General features: G+C 37.0%; 1 long non-coding RNA gene across 1 annotated transcript; it reads right to left on the bottom strand.

Moving 5' to 3' along the window:
• Positions 1–321: 321 nt before the first annotated feature.
• Positions 322–5,869, bottom strand: LOC118332248. The gene is made up of 2 exons (XR_004796928.1): positions 5,736–5,869; positions 322–2,215 (listed from the first exon to the last, which is right to left on the bottom strand). It is a non-coding gene; the product is annotated as an uncharacterized LOC118332248 (long non-coding RNA).
• Between the last annotated feature and the right edge of the window lie 879 nt (positions 5,870–6,748).

Raw genomic sequence — 6,748 nt, 5'->3', positions numbered from 1 at the left:
ATTCAAATGTTATATTGGTCTGTCAAACATTTACATAAGGTTCCAGTATCCAGCTCTGTAAAAACTGGTTTATATGATACTTCCCTCTTCTTCATAAAAATTCCTGTTTTAATCCTCTGAAATGTGATTGTTTTACATAACTGTACAGTACCACAAGGTTTTTGCAAGTTCAACAATGACATACAGCCACCTAACAAAGTGGTCAGGTCAGATCCAATGTCCAAACATAAAAAAAACCTGAAGACAGAAGAGTCATTGACACAACTTAGTGTAAGGATTTAACTTCCTGTACAAATATATTCAAAGCAGAAACAACACCACCACATTTTTTTATTTTAATAATTTTTTTGTATGAATACATCTCTGCACTTCAAAATACAATGCCAGGATGTATTAGAGCAAGATACTTCAAGGACAAGATCTTTTCACGGCTCCCAAAGGATTGACTGTAACTTTGGTGACCCCTGCTGAACTGTGTTTAACATTGTAGTCCACAACAACGTATCCTACAAAGTGCAAACATATTTAAATGCAGTTTTCTGAAGATATGTTATGTATTTTATGCCCACATTACACCAAGTAGGAAGAAAACTCACCTGCAGCCACTGATAACTGTAATATTCACCTGTTACACCTGTCAGCTGCATCATGTTAAGATAAACAACTATCTTGCCTCATGTTATTTGCTATATGTTAGCATTTTTGCAACTAACACTGACACATACTGCTGTCAATCAGTGACAGTCGTGGAAATAATCTAATATTTGTTTAAGGTGTATTGTTAATGTGCTGCAGCGGGTCTATATTTGCATCTCTCCCACTGTCTACTGATGTCAACTCTGAGTTACTTCCTCACCAAATACTGCATTTCACTATTCAAACAGTATCGTTATTCTTCTCAGTTGTTGCTGAAGCTGTTTGGAAGAAAAAGTGTTACTTATGGTTTCATGTTTACATCACATTAATTTAAACTTTAGACAGACACACGTTTAAAATACAAAAAAATGAGTTATATGTGAGCATTTTCTTTTACTTTTAAAACATTTAACATGAGTGGGTACACTGACATATTGGATACTGTTAGTGCTTCTCAAAGGGTTGTTGATACATACTTTTTACTGTTATCATGTGTTTTGGCGTTGGTGATATTGGTGGCCTTGGCAAGCTCGGGATGTAGAAAGATACTGTCTCGAGTGGATAATGTCAGCTAATTCATCCAGACTCTAACTAACTAATAACTGTTGTAATATATGTAACATTATCACAATGTTGCAATTTTTTTTGTAAAACAGTGGCAATAGAAATTGGGCTGTTGTTAGCAAACCAACCAACTGCCGTATTACCTCTCACATTAAGAGCACACATTTGACACTACACACATAAATTTATAATAACAGATAACAGTTACTGTCTTCGAGGTAGAAGCAGGAGTATGAGAGGTTAGATTAAGCTAAAACCACTATTCATACTCCTTTCAGCTGCTTTTTCATACAAATTAAAGCCAGCAATGCAGTTTAGAGTCGTCTTTTCAACATCCTGCGTTCATACAGAAACTATTTGTTTCCTGAAATCATTGAGAAATCCGGGTTTTTATAAATGATGTCTGTTTTTTCATCATCAAGTCACCGCACAATTTATAGACTACAGTCACTGAAAACATAATTTATTGGAAATTGGTAATTGAGCTGTTGTTTGTTATTAACAAAACGTCAAACAATCATAATTAATTTTGGTGTTGTAGTTGTAGTTATTATTAGTAATACTTCACATCAACAGCTTTGATGTGCTCAAGTTATTGTTTTGTACAAACAGAAAACAATTGACCATACATAAATAAAGAACAAATCCTGGAAAATTTTAATAGGATTACAGATAGCTTGTAACAATGGTGCCATCTGTTTGGGGCGTTCCAATATAGTCTATCCAAGTTGGGACAAAGGTCATCTGGAGAACGTATCATTCAGCCACTAAATATGCTGTAATAAGGAACCAAACATTCAAACATAATTGCCGATGTAAAAACAAGAGTAACATATGAATGAATTTCATTATTTATATGTTTCCCAAATTTGAAGAAAAACAGATGAATCTCTTAAAGGCTCACAAAGTAGATACCAGTGTCTTTATCAACCTGTTAAACAACTGTCCCCTTTTGTTCCCGGTGGGTGTGGTGTTCTGTCAGTCTCTCCGATGTTTCCTTTGTTGTATCCTCAAACTGTGTGGGAAAACATAGGGAAGTGAGATAAACATACATGCCGGGGGCCAATGACATGATGCATCCTGTACAGTGGGCTATCACAGCCTCAAAGTTGAACAGAGGTGATGTATGGGACAGCACTGACAAAATGTGATTGGAATTTATGACCTGATCAACTATTACTTGGTAAAACACCACAGCCGCTCTCTCAGAATGATAAACATCTTTTTAGAATTTTAAGAATAATGAGAAAAATGGTTGAAACCAGAACAACCACAGCTTAGTAAATGGATAAATACAATTAATGACATTTCTAAAATGGAGGTCATAAACTATAATATCAGGAATCTTGTTATTCTGTTTGAAATGAGATGGAAGTGGCCAGCCTTCACTCCCCACGTACATCAGTGAGCCCATGACCCTGTCTCCCAGTTCACGCTTTCCTTCCTTGGCGACCACTTTGATTACATTACTGTCCACATGCAGACCGGGAACACCCCCCCCCAACAGAAGCTGCAGTTGTGAGGATGCTCTTGACCCAGTCGTTCTAGCCATCACAATTTGGCCGCTTATCAAAGTCGCTAAAATCCTCACGCTTGCCCATTTTATCTGCTTCAAAATCAACTTTGAGGACAAATGTTCCACTTGCTGCCCTAATATGAGTCCACCACGCGTCATGACAAGGTGGCGATGGATAACAAATAATATGTATATTCACTTCACCATCATCAGTGCTCATAATGTTATGGCTGATCGGTGTATATACTTTAAGATATTCCCTTTTTTAACTTATCAACTCATTTACTAACTCTTTGCATTGCATTACTATTATTATTATTATTATTATTATTATTATTATTATTATTATTATCATTATTATTATTATTTACTGTTAGTGATATTGTTTTATTATGATTATTATTATATTTTGAGAGGATGGGATTGTGAGGTAGGAATGAACTTATAGTAGTAATTAACATACACAAATGTTGGTTGTATTACATGCTTTGTTTTACTTGTTTGAAAAGTAACTACTGTAAGGGGTTACTCATCAATAAATAAAGGTAAAGTATTTAAATAAAGTATGAGGCATAAGTGTTGTGGTGAGACTACGGCTTCTTCAGTACAACAAAATACCTAGACATTTTGTGTTAAATTCAAATATCCTTGTGATGTTCATTGTTATTATGCTGCCCATATAATGCTGCTATTCACTTAAACATTCTGCTTACAGCTTCCTGATTGGTTGCACTATTTATATCATTCAGCTTGCCAGATTCATAGACAATACCTCGGAAATTACACTTAAGCAGTGTGCAGATAAGCAGCCAAACAAAGTTTAAATAAACTTTACACAACCGGATGGATTTGTCCCTAAATCACTGACAGAGTGAGACCATTCCTTTTCAAAGGCAGATAAAGACTGATTTAACATGTTTTGACTGTCCAACTGCAGATGCTTTCCCACAGTCCAAACACAAGAACAAGTGCTCATGAAGATGTGTGAAAGGGAGCAAATGCCTTCAAAATAATAGAGACAAATACCTACAGGTGAAAGCATCATACCTCAAAAAACAATACTCGTGTTTTCTTCTTAACTTTTTTAAAATTACTTTCAAATCAGGGCACTTTAGTACATACTGGTAGTTCAGATGTTGTAAAGCCATGAACAGATTGCCATCTTGATTTTTTGTAATGGTATCAACAAGGGTTGAGTAGTAATCGCAGTAGTATTATCAGTAACAGTAGCGGTATTATCATGGCACTATGGTCTGTCCAAAGCTTGAAATAATGCATGCATACAGTGCATACAGTGGCATGATTCACTTTTCATCTTTTACCATATGGGAGTACCACATGTGACAAAAGAAAGCTTTGTGTTGTAGTCACAGCAGTGGCATTGCTCTGGGGATAGCATGGTTGGTCTGTTGGTTAGTCCACCACTTGGATTCATAATGAAATATTTCAACATCTACTCAATATATTGGCCATTACATTTTAGAGGATGACTGTGAAGAATTTCTTGAGAGAGAGAAGAAAGCAGCTTGGCTGCTCATGTGCTCATATTTTGGGACACAAACAAATTAGAGCCATGCAGTGGTTTTTCAGACAGTTTACAGCAGTGATCTCAAACTGCCGGCCCAGGGGGCATTTGCGGCCCTCCAACCCCCTCCCTCCGGCCAGCCCACATGATTTTTTACAATATATTTTGTCACGTTGTTTCATATCAGTATAAAGTACCTCTTCATGTACATTTAAAATAAAAACACAATTCTTTCTTCTGTCTTTTCGGGCCTTTATTTGTTGTTTGGCTGCAAACAACAAAAATGAAAATGATGACATAATATGTATAGAAACTGCTGTTTGCATTTTTTATTACTGCGCTTTCTTGTTGTGCTTGAATGTTGAAGTGGCCCTCCTATGAGATGATAATACCAACAGTGGCGCCAAGCCAATTTGGGTTTGACACTCCTGGTTTACAGTATTATCATCGACAGGACACACATGGACTATTGGACTATAGGTTTTATACATTAATCATCATGCAATGAACCCGTCAGACGGATAATGGTAACAGGTACAAGGCACCATCAAAGAATAAGCAACTAACTGAAGTCTGGCACACAAATTCATGTTTCCTCTGGATTAATTGAAATAACTAAGCCAATTCATCCAGATTCATTGCTTGATCTGGCTGGTAAATTGTCCGGCTTGCCGTTTGCAGATAATCTCTGTGCTGCAGCTGGCTGTCTAACCTAAGCTTGCTTTCACTTTAATGTGAGTGGATATGTTGTTTGGCCAGTTTGCAAAATTGCTCAATTGCTTTAGCCAACATAAATGACAATACAAAGTAGAGGTATAGGTGATAACTAACATAACCAAACAAGTGCCTGCAGTGAAGGGGACAGATTAACAGCCAGAGCTTTGTTGAGGCATGGGACTGGGAACACCTGGTGGGGGTAATTCCCTCCAGGTATCTGAATACCAGGCTGACAAAAGACAGACAGGACAGGGAAGGGCTTGACTTTCATCTGCAATTATTTCTATGTCCTCAGGTAGGAAAAAAAGAGGGTCTGAACCAAAGTACAGAATACTTATTTAACTCTGTAGAAGAACTGTAGAAGAACAAAGAAAGAAGTCAGAATAATATATGAGGGCTTTTTTTCAGATTTTTAAATAGAAGGAAAAGAGGTATAGTCTCCTCCTATTTGAAAATGTATTTTATACAAATCTTGTGTGTCTGTTTTATAAATATTTCTCACTAAAGGAAAGGGGTGAACCAGTAGAAACCTTCTGATAACTAAAATAAAAAGCATGCAAGAATTAGTTGCATGCTTACTATCAGCAACACAGCTGTAATGAATGGAGACATGCTGCAGATTGTAGGCTACTACTAAATTTTATGCAGCATTTCCTGGTAACATGTTATCTGTATGCAGGAGTATTGTAACTAGCAGCACCAAATGTGTACATAAGCAAAGCCTGTGTTATAAACATCTTCTCCCTAAACCCTCTCCCATGAGTGAACTGCTCTTACCTTGGCGGTGCACCCTGCTGCTTAACTGTCAACCGCTGTGATAACCAGGCGAAAATTCAATGTGTAGAGTGAGATAAAAAAATAACCGATATTAAGTCAGAGAGTAAACAAAAAACAACGTGAGCAGAAATATGTGGGCACTGCCTTATGTAGCACTGAAGTGACGTTCTTCAGTTTTTGCATTAATTAGAGTGATCATTAAAAAGTTCAGTCTGTCTTTCAGCTCTCCTGTGGTGGTACTCTCTTAAGTCGGATGATGCCATCAGGACCTTGTTTTTCAAGAATGTTAATGTAAAAAACAGACCCGGTTAAAGGGGGGGTAGTGCAAACAGTATTTCATGGTTATGATGGGAAAATGTCATGTCAAGATCTTTTAAAAACACCTATGTGGGCATGTGTGTGTGTGTCTGTTGGCTACTGTGTGAGATAACAATCATTCATTTTGACAACTTCAGGCCAAAAAACATCAGCTTGCACTGACTATTTTACCTTTCTAGTGGTGGGCCCCTAATTCCCAGTTTCTCAACTTTTTAACTAAAAAATACCTTCAGAATATTATTTCAAGCATAAAAAGAACTCACTTTTCCAATGCAAATCCAAACTTCTTTACTAAAAGTAAGGCATATGCATCCATAAGCAGACACTTCCCTGAAAAACATCAAGGTTTTTCAAAGGTCAGTAGGCCAAAAGCTACCATGGAGGGGTCAATTTCCATACTTCTGGGGCCATGATCTTCCTTTTGTTTTGGTACTGAAACCATGTGGTCAAAGAACCTGACTGACCCAGGAGGCTAAACGGGGGCAGAGGAGTTCAGAAATATTAGAAGATGCCTTCAACCTTAGGCATATTCTGAAGCCCATATCGGAATAAATGGTGGATGTTAACATTACTTAACAGTGAAATTGTTCACCGTTGAACCAAATTTGAACAGGTTAACAACTAAGTGGATTGTGTGACATGAAGTCAAAACTTTTTGTTTGAATAATGACTTTACATTTCCGCATCTATGCCTC

The sequence above is a fragment of the Morone saxatilis genome, unplaced genomic scaffold (genome assembly GCF_004916995.1).
Source record: "Morone saxatilis isolate NCDOM2014 unplaced genomic scaffold, NCSU_SB_2.0 Contig21, whole genome shotgun sequence".
Lineage (NCBI taxonomy): Eukaryota > Metazoa > Chordata > Actinopteri > Moronidae > Morone > Morone saxatilis.
Note: the sequence above shows the minus strand (reverse complement) of the source record. Positions and strands in the feature narration are given on the sequence as shown.